Source organism: Pelecanus crispus, chromosome 2 (assembly GCF_030463565.1).
Source record: "Pelecanus crispus isolate bPelCri1 chromosome 2, bPelCri1.pri, whole genome shotgun sequence".
Classification (NCBI taxonomy): domain Eukaryota; kingdom Metazoa; phylum Chordata; class Aves; order Pelecaniformes; family Pelecanidae; genus Pelecanus; species Pelecanus crispus.
In genome coordinates, this window is record NC_134644.1 from 103,706,336 (window position 1) to 103,721,071 (window position 14,736).

The following is a 14,736-nucleotide window of genomic DNA, read 5'->3' on the forward strand; positions in this document are numbered from 1 at the left end:
GCACAGCAAGCTCACTACCCTGGACTTCAGATGAGCAGACTTTGGCCTCTTCAGGGATCTGCTTGGTAGAGTAGCATGGGATAAAGACCTGGAGAGAAGAGGGGCCAGAGAAAGCTGGTTAATATTCGAGGATTACCTCCTCCAAGCTCAGCAGTGATGCATCCCAATAAAGACAAGTCAGGCAAAAATGCCAGGAGGCCTGCATGGATGAACAATGAGCTCCTGGACAAAGTCAAACACAAAAAGAGAGCCTTCAGAGAGGGGAAGCAAGGGCAGATAGCCTGGGAGGAATACAGAGAGATTGTCCAAGCAGCCAGGAATCAAGGTAGGAAAGCTAAAGCCCTGATAGAATTAAATCTGGCCAGGGACATCAAAGGCAACAAGAAAAGCTTCTATAGGTATGTCAGTGAAGGCTAGGGAAAATGTGGGCTCTCTTTGAAAGGAAACAGGAGACCTGGTTACCCAGGATATGGAGAAGGCTGAGGTACTCAATACCTCTTTTGCCTCAGTCTTCACCAGCAAGTGCTCAAGCCACACCACCCAAGTCATGGAAGGCAAAGGCAGGGACTGGGAGAATGAAGAACCACCCACTGTAGGAGAAGATCATGTTCAAGACCATCTAAGGAACATGAACGTGCACAAGTCCATGGGACCTGAAAAGATGCATCTGTGGGTCCTGAAGGAACTGGCAGATTAAGTTGCTAAGCCACTATCCATGATATTTGAGAAGTCATGGCAGTCTGGTGAAGTTCCCAGTGACTGGAAAAGGGGAAACATAACCCCCATTTTTAAAAAGGGAAAAAAGGAAGACCTGGGGAACTACAGCCCAGTCAATCTCACCTCTGTGCCTGGCGAGATCATGGAGCAGATCCTCCTGGAAACCATACTAAGGCATATGGAAAATAAGGAGTTGATTAGTGACAGCCAACATGGCTTCACTAAGGGCAAATCGTGTCTGACAAATTTGGTAACCTTCTACAGTAGGGTTACAGCACTGATGGATAAGGGAAGAGCGACTGACATCAGCTACCTGGGCTTGTGCAAAGCATTTGACATTGTCCCACATCACATCCTTGTCCCTAAATTGGAGAGACGTGGATTTGACGGATGGACCACTTGGTGGATAAGGAATTGGCTGGATGGTTCCTCTTAAAGAGTTGTGGTCAATGGCTCAATGTCCAAGTGGAGACCAGTGATGAGTGGTGTTCCTCAGGGGTCACTATTGGGACTGGCGCTGTTTAACTTCTTTGTCGGTGACAAGGACAGTGGGATTGAGTGCACCCTCAGCAAGTTTGCAGATGACACCAAGCTGTGTGGTGTGGTTGACACGCTGGAGGGAAGGGATACAATCCAGAGGGACCTTAACAGGGCCTGTGTGAACCTCATGAAGTTCAACAGGGCCAAGTGCAAGGTCCTGCACATGGGTCGGAGCAATCCCAAGCACAAATACAGGCTGGGCAGAGAATGGATTGAAAGCAACCCTGAAGAGAAGGATTTGGAGCTGTTGGTTGATGAGAAGCTCAACATGACCTGGCAAAGTGCACTTGCAGCCCAGAAAGCCAGCTGTAGCCTGGGCTGCATCAAAAGAAGCGTGGCCAGCAGGTCGAGGGAGGTGATTCTGCCCCTCTACTCTGCTCTGGTGAGACCCCACCTCGAGTACTGCATTCAGCTATGGGGTCCCTAGCATAAGAAGGACATGAACCAATTGGAGCAAGTCCAGAGGAGGGCCATGAAGATGATCAGAGGGCTGGAGCACCTCTCCTATGAAGACGGGCTGAGAGAGTCAGGGTTGTTCAGCCTGGAGAAGAGAAGGCTCTGGGGAGACCTTATTGCAGTCTTCCAGTACCTGAAGGGGGCCTACATGAAAGCTGGACTTTTTAGCAGGGCCTGTTGTGATAAGACAAGGGGTAACGGTTTTAAACAGAAAAAGGGTAGATTTAGATTAGATATAAGAAAGAAAATTTTTACTGTGAGGGTGGTGAGGCACTGGAACAGAGAAGTTGTGAATGCACCATCCATGGAAATGTTCAAGGCCAGGCTGGATGGGGCTTTGAGCAACCTGGACTAGTGGAAGGTGTCCCTGCCCATGGCAGGGGGTTTGGAACTAGGTGATCTTTAAGGTCCCTTCCAACTCAAACCATTCTATGTTTCTATGATTTATTTCCTATCTTTTTATGTCCTTGTAAGTGTCTTCCCTTTTATTCCCTAACAGCTTGCTTGCTTTAGAAGCCAATGGTAAGGGACCCTGGGTGAGACCCCTAGAAATTCAAGTACCTTGTGTCATTTGGTTCAACCCTACTCATATACTTGCTCATACCTTCAAAAGCTTCAAGCAGACCTTCAAAGCATGGCTTTCTTACAAAAGCTTCATCAACTCTTCTCTAGTTTATCATTAGGTTTCTTTGCAGTTTTTAATAATTTGCCAATGCTTCCTGTTTGCAGTACTCTACAACATCCTTAAAAACGAGGATATTTTGTGTCTTTTATTCTTCCAAATTTATTTAAGTTATAGTCTACATGTCACCAGTAATAGTTCAGATACTTAATACTTGAGTTCCTTTAAGGCTTTTGCATAAATGCCATGTGGTCCTGGTGGCTTTTACTGTTTTTACTGCCCTCTGGAAGGATCCTTGCTATTGATAATTTATGAAAAAAAATTCTATCTTTAGTTATCTTCTTCAAGGAAGTTGCTCCTCAGTGGACACCTTGTTATCTAGCCAACATAAAATTAGTTCTTCTATGTTCCCAAGACTCATAACCCAAGTCTTAAACACACTCTATTTGTGCACTGTTCTGAAAAGTTTGTATTTCGTTAGCCAATAGAATATGTAACTGTAAAATATTAATACAAAATCCAAATTCACTTCCAGTGTGACATTTTTCAACAGAAAATCCTTCAGTTATTGTAGAATTCTAATTTCTGAAAAAAATGTACTTTTCCCCCATATGCTTCAACTTTACTATTCACAGAACAGATCTCATCCTAGACCTAGGATGAGATCTCATCAACTCATCTCATTCCTAGACCTAAAAAAACGTCTAGGAATGAGTGGTGGAGGGGGGAAACATCGTTTGTGGATAGCTGACACAGAAAAGCTCAGTGGATTCCTTGGGTATTTATGTGAAGGTAGCAAGATGCTAGCCATCAAAATTCCTGATTTCAGCCTTGAAGTGCTTTACTAGTGCTTATAGTATGTGCTATAGAATGAAAAAGGATGACTGTTTTTGATTAGCAGAGGAAATTTAAATTAGGAACTCAGGATGAGAAAGTATGAACTTCTATCAATTATTGCAAAAGCAACAGATGCTTTAGAGTAAGCTGATGATGTCAAGCATGGTCTAGCTGTGTTTTAGCTCAGTGTCACAACCATTTTTAATGCAGCAACTCAATCTGTTGGGATTTGGGAAAAAAACACCTTGTGCCATGCTGCTTCTGTTTTTCACTTAAAACCAAATCTGTGTGAATTTAGGGGCTCATTACTTATCTTCTTGCAGTTGTTTCATGGGTTGTCTTCATTTAGACTTGTGGCAGTTCATAGACCAAAGGATGCAAAACATCAGTCCGGTTTATAAAAAGTGACACCAAGATGCAGCATAAGTTTTTTGAATCATCACACTCCTGGCATTTCTTGTCCAAGATGGGCAAAGTGAGTGTGCTGCTGCCACTTTAGATGTCAAGTTTCTCTTTCCAGATCTGCCTGAATTAATATCATACAACATCATAGTTACAGGAAGAAATGATAGATTATGTTGTCATCTGTGCTCTATCATCTCATTTGTATAATGACTCCCACTATCAGCGCAGGATTAGATGAGAAGAGTGAGGTACCACACAACCAAAGGGGAAGATGGATAGCTGGGAGAATTACTAGGGGAGATGCAGATGTTGCCGCCAATTCAAATCCTAGGTGAGAGCAGAGTAAGGATCAGTACTGTCTCCCACATGATGGGAGATCTCTATCTTCCAGCTCAGTGCTAGTTCCTCACTAGTGTAATGTTTCCACTCCAGCCAAAAGATCAAAACAGATTGCTAGTGCATGGTCAAGGATTATATAGTCTGTACTTTGAGGCAGTTTTCTGCCTTGTCCCACTCCCTTTGCATGTGTCAGATGATGCCAAAGGAGCAAGACGGCACCTAACCCCTGTCTTTGGAGGATCCCCAGTCAGAGGCGGAGCTAGTTACCTAGCTGTGATGGCTCTCTTCCATCCTCACCTAAGGCAGGGGGCAGGTGACAGAGACATTGTTAGTTGCTGGGAGGGGTGGGCTGCAGTTTGTTGGTTAGTTCACAGGCTTTTCTCGATGTTTCCTGTGCTGCCATGCACACAGCTGAGCTTTCACTGAGTTCCTGCTTGCTGTTGCTTAGGGTTTCAGGGAGGCAATGCAACAGCCACAGCTGTGCTCTTCCTCACCACACAATGTATTAATAGGCAATTACAGGGATAGCGGAAATCAGGGAAGGGAGATCTGGGGGGCCAAACACTCCCAGTTTGGAATGTGCTATTGCTGCCCCCTCACAGCTGTGCTCCAGGGCCACTGCGCAGACACTGCCTCCCACCCATTTATTACACACCACTAATTCAAATTACTCTTGCATGTTAGGCAATTAATGCTTCTTTACACAGAGAGAAATCCAAAATAGGCAGTACGTTATTACTTACTCATAGATCCATATAGGAAAAATTCATAGAGCTATGCAGATCTTTATTTATATGTGATAATCTATATCATACATACTCACAGATATGCAAATTGCAGCTTTACATCAGAAATTCACAGGAAAGCCTCAGGCTGATGTTAATTCCATCATTTAAATAAATAATTTCCCATTGTTACAAGGGCCTTGGAGTGCTTCTGTGCTCTTTCTATTTACATAGTGATTTTCTCAGTTGAACCAAATGTACAGTGATACAGGCTAGTGATACTCTTACCGGTTATATATTGAATTATTCATCATTACAGGAGATTTCAACCAATACTGATTAATTGTTTCTCTTCTAAATACCATTTTTGTTATAAAGCTTCCACTAATTCTCTTCTCTTGCCATTATATATGATTTCTATCTGTTATCTGAGTTGGTTTTCAATCTGGTATTTAAAAAGTACCAGAACTGTCTAAAGGCTATTCAGTGAAACAGACTTTGGAAAGATATACTGTCAAGGGCAGAGTATTGAACAAGGCAGTAAGAGAGAAAAGAAAAAAACAGACAACATAATGATTCAGTTACAGTGATTACACTTGTAGTAAGAATTACTTTCCTGGAGAAATGGATGGATGGCCCACTTCCAGAATAAAAATAGACAGTTCTTATTCTTCATCCCCCACAACCTTCTTCCAATGTCTCTCATGTTAAGGCATGTGATTTTTTTTCATGTCCTTTTAAAGAACAAGTAGTGAAAGAGGTACTGAGGCCCTTTCATTTGTGCTTGAGGCTATCAATCTAAAATTAGGACAAAGATATGTCTATACAATCATGTGACCCATGTCAGGGGGTAACTTGTGCCTTTTAGGCCAGTGGATTGGATGCTGTTCATGTCATTGTTGTTCAAGGCAGGCACTGGCTAGAGGTGGGCTGGTCATGTCCTCATGGCCTGGCTTAGTGTCTATCCCCTATGCCCTTGCATTTACTCACCCAAAAATCTGTCTAGTGTGCCCGGCTTCATACACAGCATATGACCACATGGAGGCTTCAAATTAGGAATCCATGGGTGAAACATGTTGGCAGCCTTGTTTGAGACAACGTGCTGTCTTCTGAGTCTACCAACTGCTTGCCATTTCTGCTGTCCCTGCTTTGGCTGCTTATACTTGAGAAGACATAGCAACAGTCCTATGCAAGTGTCCACTGTGTGCATAGATGTCACCATCCTGGGGGAGTTGGTGCTTCGGAATATAAGAAGAAACTGTTTCCAAAGGTATGAGCCAATATTGCAGGTCTGTGGTATTAGCCAGGGATGTGGTCAGGGCTAGGACTTCGATCAGTCATCCCTTTGTTGAGAGGAGTACAGAGATGACCGTGTGTTAGTGTGGCCATTTTGTATTCTGAGATGACCAGTAACGAATACAGAACTTGGAGAAGAGAGAGTAACATCTGAGGCCCTCTGCTGTTACCACCAGCCACTTGAGCCTGAAAATCCACCAGTAGTTGGGCAGCCAGTTTGGGGTAAGGAAGTCTGTGCGCAGTTATGATCATGTAGAGGTCTCCAAAGCCGTTGCAGTGATTGTATATCTATATGTGACCTGCATAGACAACATCTCACAGGTCATGAGGGCTTTCAGTCTTTGTGGACTGTACAACTGCAGGGGAAGGAAGATGACTGATGAGATTTGCATTATTGAATGATGCTTTCATCCCTCACCGTGGGTTCTGTACTTGTAACAGGCACAAGGGCCACCACTCTGTAATTCTGAAGCCTTGGCAGTGGAAAAATCATGAATACAGTACCACATTATGCTGTGTGCATGAGTCCTTGATCTTCCACCAGAATCAGGCCCTTTTCCCAAAGTGATACTTGTTTGTGTTGATTCAATAGGCTGACACTGTGCACCTTAAGTCTGTCTGTAAGGAGTGGATCCCATAGCAAATTGTCCTCTCGACCCTACTGACTTTCCTCTTGGAAGGAGGAAATGATTGTGTTGTGCTCAGCTCAAATTTGGGCACAGAGTAGAAGTTATGTAGTGAGGACAATTGGGATCCTGTAGTCGAACAGGGGCTGAGCCACACTGAGAGCACAGACACAGACATATCCCAAGATTTGGGAAAACACCAGACTAGAATGTTCAGCCATACCTCTAATTGTCACTTGCACCTACTTTCATAAAGGTGTAGATCTATCCAGATTATAGAATCATAGAATGATTTAGGTTGGAAAAGACCTTTGAGATCATCCAGTCCAACCATTAACCTAACATTATCAAGTCCACCACTAAAACAATTAAGGGTAGAGTAGCAATTTCATGTTTCCTGGCTTGGTGGCTGGATCATTTATGATGAAAGTAAAAACTAGGAATCATTAAGGTTGGAAAGGATCTCTAAGATCATCAGTCCAACCATCAACCCAACACCACCATGCCCACTAAACCATGTCCCCAAGTGCCACATCTACCCATTTTTTGAACACTTCTAGGGCTGGTGACTCCCCCACCTCTCTGGGCAGCCTGTTCCAATGCTTGACCACTCTTTCCATGAAGAAATTTTTCCTAATATCCAATCTAAATCTCCCCTGGTGCAACTTGAGCCCATTTCCTCTCGTCCTATCACTAACTACATGGGAGAAGAGACCAACACCCACCTCACTACAACCTCCTTTCAGGTAGTTGTAGAGAGCGATAAGGTCTCCAGGTCCAAGATCTATCTGTGATTCTAATTTCAGTTTCTAAGCCCATTCTTCAGGATAATTTACCTCCTTGGATGATGATAAGATTAAAGCTTTGTTAAAATGCTAGGGCAGCATTTTGCTGGGATTCTGAGACACCTTGTTTCTCTGTTATATGTCTGATTTCTGATGTGGATGATAAAACTCAGTTTTCATACATCTGCCACAAACGCTCCTCTACGTTTGTGCTGTTTTTTTTCCTGCCATACCTCCCACCTGTTTATTTAGATCTATATATATGTAAAATACTGTTAAGTATAAGTAGTAGTCCACAGATATATATGAAAACACTCTAAGAGAGGCAGTATGCAACTATGAAACCCATTGTTTTTCTCCTAAATTCTCTCTTCATTCCCCCTTGGAGGTGGAAATTCTGTTAATGCAATGATATCCAAAAAGTATCAGAAAATAAGTGGTAGTAGTACTTCATGAAATAGTTTGTCTTCTAAAACTACAAAAAACTAATCCTTAGCATTAAAAATTATTACTGACTGCAAGTGTAAGAAATAAAGTAATATAATCAAAGCACCTGGATTTTTTTAGTAAATGGTATCTGATTTTTGGGATCTTCATTTAAGACCACTCACTTTGAAGACTCTGAAGTCAGACACCCTTTCTGAAAAGGTAAGTATTGAATGACACAAGAATATACAAAACTAAATCTAAATATGAATTTATGCAGGGAAACTCAGTTTGAAAGTGATCCTCAGTACTGAATTTGAATTACTGTTCTGCTTTATTGTCTAGATTTCATTTAATGCAGACAAGGAAACCATTTGGATTAAAATGTGTGCTCCTATTTCATGCTTTTAGAGCATGATGCTAGTGTTTTTGACAAAGAGGTTTCTAAAGATGGTTTATATAAGAACTACGTTTTTGTTTCAGAATAGACGTTCTCTTTTCTCAGAGCGTTCTTTTTATACAGCAGATTTAGAACACATCACACATTCCTTTCTGATTTTGGTCAATAAAGTTATCATGTAATTATCATCAACTAGTATTTAATAATTAATTCCTACCTCTAGGGCTGTCTGTGGACAAAGTATGATAGCTCATCTGAAAGCAGTGGCTGAATTTGTCAGTGAGGTATGGGGACAGATAATCAGTGTCATCATGAATAATAGAGCTTTCATAATTTTCACTGCATTTAGAAACCATTTCTATACTCATAACATGGCCAAAGTGCCTGCAGCTTAAGACTTCATTGTACTTTTTGCATAGTCTCTGAAATTCAGAGTAAAAATCCAGCTTTACACATAGTCCTTAAAACAGAAATAGTCCTTAAAACAGAAGTAGTGCAGCTGTGGGCAGCTTAGGCAGAACTGACCTTGGATACTATCAAAAGAAGCCAGCAGTTTCTGCATTTCAATCATCTGAGGGGTGAACTTGGGTGCAGGTAATTGCACATCAGCAGAGGCATCCTACAATAGTGAGAGCAATCTCACCACCGCACCATGTTGCCACTCAATAGGAAATTCCCAGGTAACAGCATAGTGTACAGCATTTGCACAGCAGAGGAGTATAAAACCATTCTCAAAAGTCTCACTTTCTCAATGGACATCTTCCAGCAGTGAGTCTAAGCTGGGCTTTCACCCACAGCTGAATACTTTGGTGTTGGGGTGCAGTTCCTTTGGGAAGCTGAGCAAGGATGCAAGGGGTACTGTGTGAAGCTAAATGCTGTCAAGGTCTATCACACTCCCTGTTGACACAGGCACTTCTAGGGAGAAGAGCTTGGTTCTAGCTGTACTACTTTCCCATAGCCTACTGCAAGGGGGTTTTTGGTAAAGCATAATGAAGGGAAATGCACTGCACATGGAAACATGGCCTTCACTGACCAATATGGCCAAAATTTATTTAATTTAATTTAATTTTATTTTATTTTATGACAATTGGCTCTTGTATAACTGAAGATTTATCTAGGTGAGCAGGCTGCTCGAAGGCAAGGCAGAAGAATGTGGAGCATATCAGGGACTCCAGTTTGAATGGCAGTAGGAGGAGAGCAGAAATACAAGGGGTGTCATGCAGAGGTACTGGGGATTTTACTGTTAAGCTTAAGAGGTACATTCTTGTGTCCTCTTGTGCCTGACCTTTGAACTTTACCCTCCACGAATAAATGTCCCAGTCCTGTGAGAATCTCAAAGATACTGGAGAGGGAGAAAGGCAAAGAGGAGACTATTTTTTATGGTGCCAAGGAGGAAATTATTAGCTTATTCAGATCTCAGGAAAAAGGAACATTTACAGAGTGAGAAACAGGGTTTTCATGTCTTGTGTGAGTATGGACCAGAAGGACTCACTCTGTGAGTGCCTGGGCCTGCCTGTGGGCATTGGGTAAGACAGCTCAATTTATGCTTATGCTTATGTATGCCAAGACCTGTGTTGAAGCTGGCCCTTGTATGTGTGCAGATGGCATAAAATATCTGTCCTTTGTCATTGTTATGGGTTGACCCTGGCTGGATGCCAAATGCTCGCCAAAGCTGCTCTATCACTCCCCTTCTCAACTGGACAGGGGAGAGAAAAATATAACGAAAAGCTCATGGGTTGAGATAAGGACAGGGAGAGATCACTCACCCATTACAGTCACGGGCAAAACAGACTCGACTTGGGGAAAATCAGTTTAATTTATTACCAGTCAAATCAGAATAGGATAATGAGGAATAAGAACAAATCTTAAAAACACCTTCCCCCCACCCCTACCTTCTTCCCAGGATCAACTTCACTCCTGATTTTCTCTACCTTCTCACCCCGAGCGGCTCAGGAGGACAGGGAATGGGGGTCACGGTCAGTTCATCACATGTTGTCTCTGCCACTCATTCCTCCTCAATGGCAGGACTCCTCACACTCTTTCCCTGTTCGTGTGGGGTCCCACCCATGGGAGACAATCCTCCATAAACTACTGCAACATGAGTCCTTCCCACGGGCTGCAGTTCTTCATGAACTGCTCCAGCGTGGGTCCCTTCCACAGGGTGCAGTCCTTCAGGAGCAGACTGCTCCAGCATGGGTCCCCCATGGGGTCACAAGTCTTGCCCGCAAACCTGCTCCAGCCTGGGCTCCGCTCTCCATGGGTCCACAGCTCCTGCCAGGAGCCTGCTCCAGCATGGGCTTCCCATGGGGTCACAGCCTCCTCCGGGTACATCCACCTGCTCCGGCGTGGGGTCCTCAATGGGCTGCAGGTGGATATCTGCTCCCCCGTGGACCTCCATGGGCTGCAGGGGCACAGCCTGCCTCACCATGGTCTTCAGCACTGGCTGCAGGGGAATCTCTGCTCTGGCACCTGGAGCACCTTCTGCCCCTCCTTCTTCACTGATCTTGGTGTCTGCAGAGTCGTTCCTCTCCCATATTCTCACTCCTCACTCCAGCTGCAGTTTTTTTGTGTTCCTTTGATTTTTTTCCCCTTCTTAAATATGCTGTCACAGAGGCGCTAGCACCGTTGCTGATTGGCTTAGCCTTTGCCAGTGGTAGGTCTGTCTTGGAGCTGGCTGGCATTGGCTCTATCAGACATAGGGGAAGCTTCTAGCAGCTTCTCACAGAAGCCACCCCTGTAGCTCCCCCACTACCAAAACCTTGCCACGCAAACCCAATACAGTCATACACTCCTGGATGCTATAAATAGTGAAACTGGATGACCCATGGGCAGTCATCATCCTTACGCGGAGTGGTCATTGCGCAGTAGACTTCATTGACCCTCCGATCCATGGTCCAGTGTATCTCAGAATTTTGGACCTTGTTACAGAGCAGCTGTGGTCCTTGATTGTTTGAAACAGCTGTGTGATTCAGGGTAGTAGATAGCATTTGGTGTTTCCTATGACATTAACTGGAATCCTGACTTTTTGGAGGCCTGTGTATCCCAAAGAAAAAAGATATTGACCTGTTCCCTTCAGCAGATTCTGAGATGTAGACAAAATGGGTGCCACAAAATCCGTAGGGCAGCTAGTTGTGATGTTCACCATTCTCCTGGGGTGTAAACACAGTCACCCTTCCAACAGTTATAAGATCGATGTGAAGGGCATGTGAATCCTGTCAGTTGTGTTTCCACAGCTGGAAAATTCATGCTGAGTGAAGGTCCACATGACATTGAGGGATGCAGTCACTGAGGACTGTACAGGAGCAAAGTATCTTCAGGGAGGCACAGCAGACCTCAGACACTCCCTATTTCTGGCAGACTTATCTATCCCAGACTGGCTGTCCAAGTTGAGATTACATGCATCAAAAGAGAAATGGCAATTTTCAGATCGGTGTGGTTGTAGAAAGCATTATGCTGGTGCTGGAGGGAAGGTATAAACCCTCAAAGCAGAGGGTTTGGAATTCTAAAATTCCAACTCCACTGCTGGTCACCCCATGTCTGTGGGACAAAGCAGTGACTTTGGTGGGCTTAACCTCCCTCACTCAAAACCTCTTTGTGGCAGGAAGGACCCTTGCTTGGACTATGGTGATGCCTCAAGCCACTGTGAGAGGGTGAAAGTACCGGTAAAGGTTCTGACAAGCATCTGCTTGGTTTCCTGTCAGTCTAGGGCAATTCACAGACCAATGCATACCATGTGTCCTAGCTCTCTCCATAACAAAGGCAAAGATCAGTTTATCTGCCAAGACTGCCTGCTCCTTATTTCCATGTGTGGCAGAAGTTATCTTTATGGGAAAGAAAGATTTGTAAGCCTATTCCAAGTTTGATCTGTTTTCTGCAAACAGTGATTAATTGCACCACATTTAAGTGAAAACATTTTAAAGTTTCATTGTTTAGATAGTCTTAAAAATGAAAACAATATGAAACACAATAATAATTAATATGCATTTTCAGACAGAGTCTGCACCATCCTTTGTATCTGAAGAGTGCCTGTCACAAGGTAAATTCTAATTATAGCCACAAACTTGATGAGAGCCACAACAATAATAATGGCAAAATTCAAAGGAGGGAAATTGAGGAATGACAGAAAACACTAGTAACTTGCTAGTTTCTCCATATATCTGTGGTTTGGATTTGTATTTTGATTCCTTTCTATCTTTTAAATTGAAATAATGATTTTTTTTTTTTTTATGGGCCACATTTATACTTAGTTTTCCTTTAAGAATATTTAATAATGTATGCTATTGACCTAATTGTGAATGATGGCTACTTTGGAGCCATGAAGGTACAGTTTGGCAAACCTTTTAATTCATGCTTACATAGTACAGCAGTGGAGACTTCAGACATTTAAATATTGGTTTGTTTGTTTATCTTCATATTGATTAAAGGAAGGTCCATTGATTGCTCTTTGTAAAAGAACAAAAGACTCTTGAAGAATTGTTTTTCACCAAGTCCTAGGTAAAGAAGACCAGGACTTATAAAATAATGTTTGGAGCTTTTCTTATCCTTGTTTGCATCCAATTCTGAAGAAATAATCTGTGGAAGGACATTAACTACAAAACGCATACCATTTCTTCAAACACTTTTTTTTTTCAACTTAGGGAAATATCATAACAGGAAACAGGTACTTTATCTGCTCCTCAGTCCAGTATGAGCATATGTGATTAGTATGGCTATAGCTGCCTATAAAATTACTCTCAAAAGTAAAGAGAAATACTTCTGAATTGACTCCAGCCTCTTAGGGAAAACAGAGACAGGCTGTGATACCCACTAACTATTTTAAAACAGCCAATAAATTAACAGAAACCAAAGAAAATCTCAAAGCTATTAGTTAAGTTTTAATCCATACCATATTTTATAAATACATGGGATCTAAGGGCTAGAAAAAGCCATTAGATCATATAACTTTATTTCCTGAGTTCAATGATTTATGTTTGATGAAAGCGTATCTTCCAGGCAGACTTCCAGACACTGCTTTGGATAGATTAAGTAGTGGAGAACCCACCACTTCCCTTGGTAGTTAGTGTCACTGTAAAAGCATGTACCTTAATACTAATATGAATTTGTCTGTCTTCTTCAACTTCTGGCCGTTGATTCTCTTTATGTTTTCTTTACTAGATGAGAAAGCAATTCAATGCACAGTACTTTTTCTCTGGAAGGGTACCTATACAAATATAAATTGTCACCTTGATTTTTTTTTTTCTTTTTTTCTGATTAGCTAAACAGCTTGATTTCCTTTAATGTCTCACTACATGGCAATTTCTGTAGCACATGGCTACTTTCTGTACTCTCTCCATTTTTTCAACTTCCTTTGAAAAGGAGGGACATGAAAACAGTTTGCAGTGATTCAGCACCACTTTGTTGAAGCTGTTTACAGAAGCTGAGTAGACTCCTCGGTCCTTCAGGTGTCCCCTGTATGCACAGGAGACCTCACCTCACGCACCCCCCAGCCCCCCCCTTATATGCTGTTTACCATTACATTTTACTGGCAGTTCATGTCCAGTTGCTTCTCAGCCCAGACCCTGAGATACTTCTCAGAATCGTTCCTCAGTAGAATATGATGCCTTATTCTGGAGGTCTAACTTCCATGTCGTACTCCTAACAACAGTACATATAGCTTTGCATTGTGCCACTTCAAAGGAAATTTGGGTTGAGTAACCAAGTGGTTATTGATAGAATTTTATAGGATTGGACATGAAATGCCGATTCCTGAAGAACCTCCTAGAACAGTCCTCATGTAAAAGCTGTTCTTCATTGAAACTACCTCTTGAGAGATATCACTTACGCTGTCACATTTGTACTAGGTTATTTGCTATGTTGTGTAACATTAGGTCAATGCTAATTATTTTGTGTCTACATTATCTTCAAACTTTATTTAAAAAAGCTTTTTCTATTTTTTCAAGATGATACTTGTTGAATATGAGGAAGGGAAAGGGAGGCCACAGTCTGAGCAGACTTCTTCAGTGGCTCACCTTGAAGACAAACAAGACTTATCACGCTCTTCCAGCTGTCTGGCATGTGTGTGCATTCATAACATAGGTATTCCAATGCAATCATTTTCAAAATTAGTGGTGAAAAATGCACTGTCACACAATTAAGGTACGCCAGCTCCTTTCTTTCAGTCAGCATGCAGCAATGTGCTGAGTGGTTCCATACTCAGTCCCAAGATATGACTAATCCCTGCATCTTTTTAAACATTTTTTAAAAAAGAAATTAATGTGAAATCTCCATTCAAGCCTATTTAGAGGTAAAAGCTCTTAGTGTTTTATTGAAGAAAAAAAACCCCCACAACAAAACCCACTAAACCCAGAGCATTTTAACATCTGTTTTACAAAGTGACATATGTTAAAACAAAAGATTTGCCTACCTTGCTGCATATCCAGAGGTAAGTCTTCTATCTGAACCAGGGAATTCAACATTTGAGGTACAGAGGACTTCTTTCTAAGGTATATTTAAGGCTGAAAGTACTCTGTCCTCTAAAAGCTCAAATTTCAATAAGCAGTGGATGTTGTTCAGACCACCATTC